Below are 13,502 nucleotides of genomic sequence, written 5' to 3'. Positions count from 1 at the left end.
TAACGACAGTGGCTAAGCAAATAATTACGCCAACAACAATTACATGCTCGGCAATCGCAATCGCAACAAAAACGATAACGAAAGCAAAGTCTAACAACATTGACGAGTCCGATGAAGGGAAAAGACGGGCCGACATGAATGCGAAGACAGAAACGATGAATGTTGAGCGGCGAACAGTGGCGTTTTGCGGGGAGGTTGGCTACCGGCGGTGGCTAGCCCAGTGGCAACCAGCCTGATATTTCACTCTTTAGTTGGCGCGACTCGCAAACGAAACAAAAACGGTGCGGCGTATTGAAGTGACGGGCAATAGCCAGAGGCGTGAGGGCAAACTCAAAAGCAAAAGCAAAACAACACATACACACATATACATATGTACATATGTGCATGCATACGTAGTAGCAGCGGCTGAAGCAGCATTATTAGCGGCAACAAGATTCTAAGAGTGCTCGCATGCGGAGCTCGAATGCGCGAAAAACGCGAACGCAAAGCTCAGAAGTGCTCAACAACGCGGCGGCGGTGTATGCCAGCGATTTCGGTGTGGAACACCAAATCTCGGTACTCGGATTCTTCAGTTTTGTTTTTTTTTTTGGCCAAAATTCATTTCGTTTGTTTTCAATATAAAAGTGATCGGTGGAAAATTCATAAGTGTCTCAAAAGTCAGAAAATTTGTAAGAAGCGTATATAGCTAATATTTCATTTAAAAATAACAACAGCAAATTACCAATTAAAAGAATATATTGTTGAAAGAATGCGAATGTGTCATAAATTAGAATTGTGATGATAAAAGTAAAAATTAATTAAAATTAAAATCAGAAGTAAAACAAGTAGTGATTATGTTGGCAATTATAAATGTTTTGCGCACATACGCTGTATCGCGTTTGGTGGATGCGAAGCAGAGAAAAGCTGGCATTGCTTTGTGAGGGGTTCAGCGCAATATTTTGTATAAGCAAATAACGCCTAGCGATTTTCGATAGAAGCAACATTATAAGTAAATAAAATTTAAGTAAAAGTGTAGAAATCTACAAAAAAGGCAGCAATCATCAGCGCCTATAAGAATTCTGTGAACAAATTGAGTGAATTTAACGTAAAAATGTTCATGCTAAAAAATACGATTGGGTCTTCTCTATGGAAGTGTAATTACTTAGGACGCAGTAACCAACAGATAAACGCGCACAAAGAGACTATTTGACAGTACAAATTTGAAGTGCAAAGTTTATTTCAAAGTGAATAGTTGTATGAGCTGACAAAATTTATATACCACATTAACTATCCAGCTAGTGATTGTGCCTGTATTGGTGACATTAGTTTTAGTTTAAATAAATTTCAGTTGGCTCACATGGCTGCTGAACGCTTGTTAACTAATGGAGGAGGTTCAGTGAATTCACAATTACCTGCTGCGGTACCAAGCAGGCGCAGGGTGCTCGAATGATCCTGCGATGCGCGGCATAAAAAAATCCATTTGAAAAGGGCAAATGTTAAAGCAAAAAATGTAAAAAGGAGCTATCTCATGTGCCATGCGCTAAGAACACGCGCCACCAAACACGCTGTCTACAAAAATTCTAGTTTGAGTGAAATAGTCTCCATGAGACTAAAGCTTGCGCTCTCGTTTTTAGGCCAATTTGCACGCTTTACACTTTGCGAGTACATAGTGTGGTTTGCTCTTCCGCATGCTTTGTTTTTAAATCGATGATTTGTTATTGTAAGAGTTGGCCTTAGACCCGTGCCTTTGCAACCCTCACACACATACACACATATCCACATACATACACGAATTCTCAAATAGCCATACACACGCGTAGCTGAGCTTTTTCGAGCATGAGTAATCGGCCGGCTCTGTGAGAGGAGAGTGGGCAAAAGAGAGAGCGAGAGCGAGAGAGAGAGTTACCAACATACGCTCGCGCTCATTGATATCTTCCTTTTATACCACAAAGCGCGCAGCAGCGAAGTTCCTTATAAAAGAAGAAAGATAAAAAAAAACGAAATATTACAACAACAATAATTGGCTATATGTGCAAACAGAAGCGCATAGAAGGAAATAAAGCGCAAGTAAACAAAACAAAAAAGAAAATATATATGTAATGGCATTCTAAGCGTGCAACAAAAGCGTGTTAAGCCCTCACACACAACCAGCGCGAACTTTTTCGATATTCGAAAGTGTCCTTTTGCTGTCAGTAGTAGCAAAAAACCAACCAACTTGGCCAACATAGCGACACACACATGCAACCCACTCACTAAAACCTTTAAGTGCACAGTGCTCGCGTTCGATGCAAAAAAACAAAAAATGGAATGGAAAAAGCGGAGCAACGTATTTGTGTGTCTTTTGTGAACGAATTGGCGAATTGGCGAGATAGTCAGGCACACATTTTGAGGACACCCACACGATTCGGAGCCATAGCGCGAGCCACACGAGAGCGCAGTACAAAAACTACACACAACGCGCAAGGATATGTGGAAGCAACCAAGCAAAAGCTAGCAACGGAAAAAGCAGAAAAATGAAAATCATATAAAAGAATCAGGAAGAATAGTAAAATAAGCCAAAGTTGTTGAAAAGTGTGAATCAAGTGAATGGTATTGTACAAAATTTGCTAAAAGTTATTTATTAGTGAAAATTAAGTTGGACTCACACAGCGTATTGGCGACCAAGTGCCGATGTTTGTGCAACGCGAGCGCAGGACGACGCTTTGCCTTGATTGATTTTTTGCACAGTTGGGCGCTTGTGTTTGAGTGCATTTGATGATTTTTGGTGCTTTCACAGCTTGAACAACTCGACCTTTCTCGAATACCTGGAGACTTGGAATTTTTGCGCTGGCACGGACACTGCCACAAAATACTGCTGAAAATTCTAAATAAAAGAAGAAAAAACTCAAGAACATTAAAAAATTAAAATAAAGTAACAATCAAGCAGCAGGTTATAAACGCCACCGTACCGCGCGCCGCAACTTCTTCAAACGAACTCCAACTGCGCTGCGTTACCTCTAAAGTATTCTTCTGCTGCTGCTGCTGCTGAGGCGGCCATTCTAAACTCCAACGCAAGCAGCGGTGCGGCAGTGCTAAGCATTGCGCCGCCAGTAGCTCGCTACCCGTGGCCGTTGTGTGTGTGTGTGCGTGCGTGCGTGTAGGTGTGTGTTGGTGTTCATATCGTAGCCGTAGTAGCGTAGAGTATACGCCACCGCAGCCGTGTTAATTCTGAAATAATTCGCTGTTAGTCAGCTGCAGCAGTCGGAATTGCAGCCAAGGCAGCGTAGAAGCATTCAAGCGTTTGCTCGTCAGCGTTCATTCGTCACTTCGTCCTGCTCGATGGTGGTGCGTGTGGGTGTGCCAGCTCCAGAAAACGAAGTTGTGCAAATATAAAATTCAAAAAAAAAAAAAAAACAGAAAGGGTAAATATATAATTTGTTTTTGGTGTTTTGGTTATTTCGTTGGAAAAAGGTGTTGAAATGAGGAAGAAGACTTAACGCGTATGAAATGGAATGTTAGTATTTTGATTTGTCTTAACGCTCATATTTATCTACACTCGCTCTCGTGTGTGTGTGTGTGTGTGTGCGTATGCGTGTGCTATGCATAGGCTTATCGTTGTGTGCAATTGTAATAAAAGCAAAAAAATATTTAAAGAACAAACCAAATACAAGTTCGCTGTCAAAGCTGTTTAAACAAGGCACACACAAAAAAAATTAAATAAAAAAAAAAAAAATAACGAAAAACCAAAAAAACCTTAGCGCTTAGAAGGCAAAACCTGAAATCGCTCACTACCTTCACCTGTCCGAGCCGCTACACCAGATAACAAAGTTACATACGCTCGCACGGTTGATTCAAGCGCTCGTCGCTCTAGTGTGGGTATGCGAGCTAACAGCTTGCAACAACAACAACAAGAACAACAACACGAACAATAATCACAGTGCTTTTTCTACGAATATCATCACGTGCCCTTTTCACGAAATTTCTATGCTTACTACTATTCTTACAACAGCAACAAACAGCATCAACAACAGAGTAGCTGTGCAACGGAAATGAAAAATTGAAAACGATTAGAAAAAATAAAAAATTGCAAATTTACTGAATTTACATATACATACATGCATACATAAAGCACGTGGAAAAAGTGTGTGAAAATGCTTACAACTCAGTGAACCGAACAATTTGAGTGAAAAAATAAGATTGAGAATTTTTTTCTAGCGTAGCGAATTTTTCAAAATAATTTATTTCAAATGCAAATTTGGTAAACTCTACTGCAAACGGAGTTGTTTTAGTGCTTTATTAACGTACAATAAAAAAATGTAATGAAATAAATCTTTAGCGCATAACTTAGCCTCCTCTTCTTACTAAACGCTGATGCAAAATTAAAAAAAAATTGTTCGTTTAGAAAATTTTTTAAAATTAACTGCTAAGAGTTCTTAAAAAAGGTAAATAGAAAAATTTAAAAACTAAGAAAAGTAATTTCACGTGGAACGCTGCTTTAAAAAGTAAAAATGTGTTTTCGCAGAAATTGAAAAAAAAAAATCAATTGGAATACGAACACACACACTTTCTCAAGTAGATGTGCGAGTTTTTTATGTGTTGCAATTCTACGCGCTATCTACAAGCCAAGCACCTACAAAAATAAATAACGATAAAATGTTAAAATAAAATCGCTGGCGTGTAAAAATATATCTACGTATAAAGAAATTACAATAAATTATAAAGCAACGCTACCACGAATATATTTGCAAGAAATTGTTCAACTAAAAATACGCTGCAAGCCAATTAGCAGTAGCAACAAAAGCAACAACACAAAAGCTATTTGGCGAATTTGTGCATAAAAATTAAGCAACAAAAATTACACTGCAAAAAATAGCAACGAAAGAATAGCCAGCCAGCCAGCCAAGCCATTCAGTGCGAGATCGCAATTGCAACTAGAATAAATTCTAGCGAATATTTAACGCAAAAGTAGCCAAAAACCAAAAACAGAAGCAAAAAAAGACAGCGAATAATTTGACAAAAAAAAAAAAATAATAATAATAAAAAATAAGAGTACAGCACCAAAAAAAAAAATACAGCAAATACTCGTAAGAAATAAAGTAAGCAAATTGAGTTGCACAACGAAAGTCGGACGCAGGCAGTTAGAGGCGGTGTGTTATTGTTGAATGTGTGGCATGCAACGTCGCCAACGCCAAGTAATTGCAATTGAGCGAATGCAAATTAAAGGAAACAAAACTAATGCAACACAAGTCCCATACGTACGTGCATATAATTGAAAATTGCTGCCAAATTGCACACAGCAGCAGCAGCAATTAAAAGCAACAAAGTACATATTTTTTAAAAATAAATAAAATTAAAAAATCAAATCAACGCAAAGCAGCGAGTATAATAAATTTGAGATTGCACACAAACGTAAATTGAAAAAGAAAAAAATAGAAAAAAAAACTATTTCTTTGAAAACTTTCCGCTTGACATTTGGCGTTTAGCGTTTAGCGTTTAGCGCATAGGAGGAGGAGTACCCAATCACACGGCATACCTTGCGTGGCTAGAAGCGAACATTTGTGCAGCTAAGCTGGCAGGTATAGGACAGGTTGAGTTACACATACACACAAACGTGTGTGCCTATATACAAGAATACAACAGTTAGTGCTTCCCGTTTACGCTGTGAACTGTTTTGCGTGCGTGCGTGCGTTGTGTGCAATGTGCGAGCGTGCCACAAGAAAGGATTGAAACAGTAAATTAGTTAAACAACGTTGACTGCTACTGGGCAACTGGATGAGCCACTGCTGTGATGCGTACCAGCACAGCGCAGAAATACTTGCGTAGATAAAATTAAAAAAAAAAAAAACACACAAAAAAATTTATACAAAAAAAAAAAACAAAAAATCAGCAGTGTTTGCTAAAAATATTTCTACGCAGAAAAACGAAAATCACAATTTCATACAAGCGAAACGCGCCCATTTTTGAAGTCATTTATATTTTTGTGAATTAATTAAGTTGAAGAAAAACATTTTTATTGCAAGAAACAAATCGCAATAAAAATTATACCAAAGCTTAGACAGTTTGACAGCAGCAGTGCCAGCGGTGCAGCGCATTAAGAGTTATAAATAAGCAAACACGAAAAAAACAACAAAAATAAATATAAAAAATTTCATAAAACAAATGTAGAGAAATAAGGGGAAAAGCAAGCAACAAGATTCTTTTTTAAATATATTTGCTGTTGTTATTGTTAAATGAATTCGCGGTGCCTTTATTTATAGCAAAATATATATACATACATAAGAAATAAGCTAAAAATTAGACACAAAATAAATAACAAAAAACAAAAATTATCAACAAAAAATCAATACAACAGAAAAGCAACAAAAAGATATATTTTAAATGTTCTTATACATCAAAAAACACTAACAAACAACTATTTGCTAAGCCCAGCCTGCAGCAAGAGCAACAAAATTCATTAAAACTACAAATCCACGTGGCAGCAACAACAAGACAAGCCTGCAATAGAAACATAGAAATTTAGTTACTTTGAGCGCCCTTCCAGCAGTAATCTGTAAAAAGCTACAACAACTAAATATTGCAAAAAAGTCACAAAACGTAAAATAGAAACACGCAGCAGTAAGTGAAATAAGCAAATAAGTTATATGAAAAATTGAAAGACATAAAAAAAAACACACAAAAAAAAACACAAAAAACGTTCTCAAGTGCAATATTTGTTGAAAGCAAAGCAAAAATATATTGTAATACATAGCAAAAAACACATTAAAATTAATTCGTTTTTATATATAATTAAGTCTACGCGATTCTATGCAGAATTGCCAATTGTTAAATTATATCTGAAACCACAAAACGTTATAAATCAATAAATTCCTGTTATTGTGATTATAAATAAACCAATAAATTTACAAAATAAAAGTTAAACAAATTAAATGTAAGAAAAAACAGCAAAAAAAAAAAAAAAATAAATAAAAAAACAAGCATTAAACGCTTAAACTGTGAGCAGAGCCCGCAAGTAAAGCAGATTACAATTAACATAAAACATAAAACACAAAAGCTGTGAGTGAGAACCGTGAACAACAAAAAAAAAGTTAAAAAAGTTGAAATTCAAATTAATTTTGGCGACGAACCTCTGACTACTGCATTGCTTGTGCGCAACAACAGTGATATATTTGGCTCGATATACCTGTTCCAAGCCAAAAGAAAAAAGTGCATTGTTGCGCTGTGTGTGTGTTTTTTGTTGTTTTTATTTTCCCCCGTTAAAATTTGTATGAAAAAATGAGTGACCGGGAGCGATCGTCCCCAACACTGATCGAAACTGGTTTAAAAAATCTAATCGGTGGCCGAGATGGGAATTATCCACTAATCAGCGGAATAAATGGTGAGTTGAGCGACTTGAGCAAGAAAACATGCAAAACAAAAAAACAAAAAGCCAAAAAAATTTGTTAAACAAATAATAAAAAAAAAAAAAATAAATAAATTAGTCAAAGGTATTTAAAATTTTTTTATGCTTATGAAGCCATTGCAGTTAATTAAAAAACTGTTTTGCCAAGTAAATTGTTAATTTGGTGCTTGTAACTTTGACTTTCATTGAGTTGCCTTTCATTACCGGACGCTTACAAGTTTTTACATTTTTATTCATTTATATGTCACGCTTATGAATCAGAACACTGTGCAGCACAAAAGTGAAAGTAATAGTAACAAAGTTCTGGCAAAAGTACCAGGAGATTTGGTGGCTCCTAAAACACTCAGGGGGTAGATAGTCAAGGAGGGAAGGGGAAAAGTATCAGAGACAGAGATAGGAAAGAATAGAGACAGAGATAGAGATAGAGATAGTTAGTTCTGTGAGAATTTTTCAGACTCTTTAAAATAAATAAATAATTGGCGCGTACACTTCTGTTAGGTGCTTGGCCGAGCTCCTCCTCCTATTTGTGGTGTGCGTGTTGATGTTGTTCCACAAATGAAGGGACCTACAGTTTCAAGCCGACTCCGAACGGCAGATATTTTTATGAGGAGCTTTTTCATGGCAGAAATACACTCGGAGGTTTGCCATTGCCTGCCGAGGGGCAACCGCTATTAGAAAAAATGTTTTTATTAATTTTGCTTTCATCGAGATTCGAACCAACGATCTCTCTGTTAATTCCGAATGGTAATCACGCACCAACCCATTCGGCTACGGCGGCCGTTCCAAGTACTTACGCGTTAAATGCTGACCGAATTTCTATTGTTTAACTTCAATCATGAGATGTGTGGCAAAAAAAATAGCCTTGTTTTTGGTATTGTTAAGTGACCTGGTGCGGCCGCCGTAGTCGAGTGGTTGGTGTGTGACCACCATTCGCAATTCACAGAGAGAACGTTGGTTCGAATCTCGGTGAAACACCAAAATTAAGAAAAACATTTTTGGCAAACAATGGCAAACCTCCGAGTGTATTTCTGACATGAAAAAGCCCCTCATAAAAAACCATCTGCCATTCGGAGTCGGTTTAAAACTGTAGATCCCTCCATTTGTGGAACAACATCAAGACGCATGTCACAAATAGGAGGAGTAGCCCGGCCAAACATCTAACAGAAGTGCACGCGCCAGTAATTTATTATTATTAATTTTTAAATAACCTACATTGCGAATCGGCTTGTGCGTATTGAAAACGCAATAAGAATTCTATTTAACTACACATGTACAAATTTTATTTTTACTCACACAAAACGGCACGGCAGTCCAATCACTGAAGTTATAAAATAAGCTCAAATGTAATAAACGTATTGGCGTCATTTCAAGTAGGGCACCAATTGAGAATGTGGTAAATAATTGATAAATGATTGTACGCGCAGCCGTGTGTGTGTATGTGGTTATCAATTTCAAAATCACATATGTGACTGCGATTTTTTTATTACGTACAGATACGTAACAAATAAGAGCAGCATGAGGTCCGCACGAGGGTGACACAAGAAGGCATTGGAGACTTGTAAGCAAGCTGTGATGATTGCTGCGCTGCTCAAAGCTATGTACATACATATGTATGTGTGTAGATCTCGGTTGAGGCTCGAGCGTCACTGATTCATGTGACTACAAGAGGCTCTTTGTGTTTCTGGATAAAATAAAATAGAAAAACAGTAATCACTGCGGCATCTGTGTACATAATTGCGGTAACTACCTGATAAGAGTGACGTGCAGATGATAAAAAAAGCGCGGTAAGTGGTTACCTCGGCAATAGATAGGCTGCACAAGTGAGTGGCATTAAATTGGCATTTTAGGACTGAAGTGTGGACAAATTGGGCGTGGGACATACACACATACATATGTGTAAATGAAACAAAAGATACCCTGCCGGGAATTTCGTAGCCGAGTAAATATTTTCGAAAAAAAAAACAAACGAACACTTGTGTGAACAAATAATATACCTCCTCGATTAATCAAGCGTAGGCAAGTGGCCAATAGATGAATCAATTGGCATAAATAAAAATATATTGGCAGCACTGGAAAGTCGCTTTCTTGGCACATACCCCGAGTGCAACGTTACATAGGACCCCTGTGTTCTGCCATGCTTTCCCGTTTCCATTATAGATGTCGAAGTTGACGGAGTTTGAGCCCTTACCTTAGCTAATGCTTTGGCTTTCTTCGTCTTCTGTCTTTTTCGTTTAATCTACCTTTCGGATAGACCAGCACCTGCGTTCGAATCTCTAATAACTTCAGCCTTTTTACCGATAATTACCTGATTCGCACCAGGTTTGAGCGTTGTCAAAGACTTACTCGATATCAGAGATCCATCTGAGTCTACTGAGGGGTTGTCTCTTCATCCTCCACAGCTTGTTCAGTCGCTTCGGATCGTTTCGACGACGGTGTATCGCTCACACTCACTCGGCTCTTCATTGGCATAGTCAATTGCCATGTTTCACCACTAGTAGTGCGCTTCCTCCGGAACCTTGGGTGTCAGTTCCGGTCATAAGCGGGTGTGGGGTTCGGACCTGCACATCCGCTGTCCGAGCCGTCCATTGCTCGACGGGAGGATTTCCCGAAAGTTGGTTACCGCGTGCAGAGAGATTCTTGGCTAACCTCCACATTGTAGGAAATGCTTTTTATACATGTACCTCCTGCCTGGTTGTGGGAACGGTACTCTCCACATAGTACTTGGGTGGCCACCATATCCGTCGTTCCGCGGATGGATGGATGCCGAGTTTCGATATGGAGCTGCCCTCTTAATTCGTGGTAAGTTGATCTCTATAACATGGGGTTAAATAACCACTGAATTCGCATGTGAAAACTACACTTTTCCGTAAATGTTCTATAAAATGTTTGCATATCGATGTTATGTATTCGCCTCTTTTAATTTCCTTTCAGAGATTTTCCATCGTTTGTAGAAATTTGTATAGTTAATCTGCAGTGAAATTCACTTGTGGAATTTATTACCAAAGCTATCTCACATTCTCATCTACTCCACACAATAACCTGGTACTATATCTTAGATGACATTGTTCTAAGTAATGTCGTTTGTCATCCGGTGCATCAATTTTCCATAGTTCGAAAGTGGTTCTAAATGTAATAGATGAGAACTAGTACGCTCTTTATTCCTTCTGCGATCTGAGCCAGTGTTATTATTAAACAAACTGTACATAGTGATTACAATAGTCGAGAAAGTAGAGCACTTGCGTACCGTTCTTGGGCACGAATCTTCGGACAGCCGATCACATTTTATTTGCTTTTATATTTTTCTATAGAAGTTTAGGCAAACTGTTTACTACGGGGAGTACGGTGACAGAATTAGGTTTTAAATTTAAAATTTCGCACTAAATGCAGAGCATATAAGCGGGGAGCAGAAGGACCATTGCGTTACTGCGTGATTTCTTCCCTAACAAACTGATAAACCGTTTTGGTGACATATCCTGGCTAGCCAGGTCGCCCGACTTTTGACTTTTTTCTGTAGGAGTATCTCAAAAGTCTTTGAAACAAACCAAGTGACTATTTGTAATACTAAAAGAAAATTTCGTTAGCGAGGTTAATGGCATTCCGTCATTACTTCTCCAGTGAGTGGCACAGATTCCAGGAGGCCAGATTCCAAGAGTGTATCCGACGTAACAGTCAACATTTAAAATCCGCACGAGATGCCTTTTACATCCTTCTAATCAGCTATTTAATTTACTTAATTTACGTTTTATTTAAAATTAGAAACAATAACTGGCAATATCAGAAGCCGTATCAATCACGCAATACGTACTATAGTTCCTTATATGCGAATCGTGATTTTTGCTCTAATTTTTGGAAATCTCGCTACTCGCAACCTGATTAGTTCCTGAAGTGGTACCCACTTGCCAAAATACTCCTACTTCTGTCGTTGCTATCATTATCTGCTGCATAATCTTTGCTGTTACCTCTAATTCATAATTCATTTCATAATTTGTGGCTGGTTTCTGCATAGTCGGTTTAACTGCTCTTCATGTGATGGGGTAATTGATGTTTATTCAACTATGTAGCTCGCTCTCTCACTCACTTACTCACTCTTTCACTTACTCCTCACTCACTCCCTGGCTCACTCATACGAACAACGTCATCATCTCGAATTCAGCCACACTTTTGGGCACGCGAAGCAATATCAGTAATAATAAAAACAACAGGCATTACAATGCCAGCTCTATCATTTTCCACAAAGTTATCTATGCACTTACATACATCCATACAAATGGGAAGGTATGTTTCACGCGTGTACAAGTGTTTACGGTGTACTCACATATGTATGTATAATATCAGCAAAGCACAGATTGACTAGTTATTATGATCATTATTATCGTTTGTAGACTGAGCCAGCTAACCACAGTGTTGTTGTTATTGTTATTATTGCTCTCGCTTTCGCTGTTGCTCTAATCGGCATCGTCATCGTCGTCGCTGTCGTTGTCGTTGACGTTGGTTCAGAATGATGGCAATTATGGCGCAATAAATTAATATGAGTTGATGAAATCTTCCAGAGACAACGTAATAGACGCCGCACCAGCGCTCTGTGCCATCAAGTAACGAGCAATCAAGCTAACGACGAGACCTAGACATGACAATGACAAGCGTTTTGCTTGAGCTTTCCTTCTACATATCATAATTCTTAAAGTTTTTTCGTTTTTTTCACTATTTCACTCTGGCTGGTTTTTATTGGTTTAAATTTTTACATCTTCTGGCATTCATTCTTATCTAAGTTTTATTTTGCGTACTAGACAAACACAGATATGCAAGTATGTATTTTTATATGTACCTACATTAATGGGTATTTAGTGTTACATTTGTTTGCCAGTGGCTTTTAAACTTGCTTCTTGTATCCGATTGTAATTCATAGGAAAGTGTTTATGCTTTGTTTTTAAATACACACATACACACGTATGTTTTTGTATGGCTATTAATACAGGGCAACACATATGCACCCATTAAGGCGACTCAATTTGTATGGATGGAGTTTTTTTCCACTTTGTTCCTAGCAGTTTAGGGTGCTACATAAAATTTAAAGAAAAAAAGAAAAAAAGTTTGCCTCCGAATTCTAAAAGAAGGCATTTATAGGAAAATCAAGAGGGAGTTGTGGCAATGAAGATTAAAAGAGAAAACATACATAAGTACCGCCTGCTAAAAGCAAAAAGGATCTGAATTTTTTTTAATTGTAAAAAAACAAATTACGGAAAAAAAAATTAAAAAAAAATTTTAATAGTCTAAAATTGCATTGTTTTTGATTTTTTGCAAATTTTAGTTTGATTCACATTTTAAAAAAATTTTATTGTATATCCCTCCTTATTACAATATTAAAAAATTCTTCGAACCAAAAAATTTTATATAATCGTCTGGGGTTCTTTAAATAAATATAATATATATAATATATATAAAAAATATATAAATATATATAAAAAATTCTTCGACACAAAAAAATTTGCTTTTGCGTATTCAAAAATTTAATTTAATTTATTTATTTAATTTATGGTACAAAGGCACTCGATGATTTGACAATACCTGCCGAGGGGCGAACATTGTGAGAAAGGACTTTTTCTAACAGTTCATGTTTCATGGACGTAAAATTCCGGAACAGCTTGGATGATTTACAAATAATCTAATTTATAAATAAGCTTACTAGTAAAGTAAAAATCCGCTACACTTATAAAACTCGAACTCTCGTGTACAAAAATGTGCCGCCAATCATTCGTCAAAACCTCAGTTGTGGGATTGAAAGGCGTTCGACTTTTATTCTCTTGGAGCTTTGTCACATAAATCATCTATGGCAAGAACACAACATTTTTTAAAAACTTTAAGTAGCAATGCGTAAGAAATTGCTGCCGATCTATGAAAAAAAAAATGTATGCAAGAAATCAAACAGCTCATTTACACATTCCCATGAAGAAATGCCGGTGCTATTTTTATCACCAAATAATACTCGGTACATATCTATAATATTATACAAATAGTCTATTCAAATTATTTTAGTAAAACTACACAAAAAGCGTTTCTAATGAAATACCCTTTATAGCCACTTGTACAAATGTTGGGGCATGTAAGCGCTCGTATGAGTTGGCCGACAGATTTTATTGATTTCTGT

The sequence above is a fragment of the Anastrepha obliqua genome, chromosome 3 (assembly GCF_027943255.1).
Source record: "Anastrepha obliqua isolate idAnaObli1 chromosome 3, idAnaObli1_1.0, whole genome shotgun sequence".
Taxonomy (NCBI): Eukaryota; Metazoa; Arthropoda; class Insecta; order Diptera; family Tephritidae; genus Anastrepha; species Anastrepha obliqua.
This window is presented reverse-complemented; position numbering follows the sequence as displayed.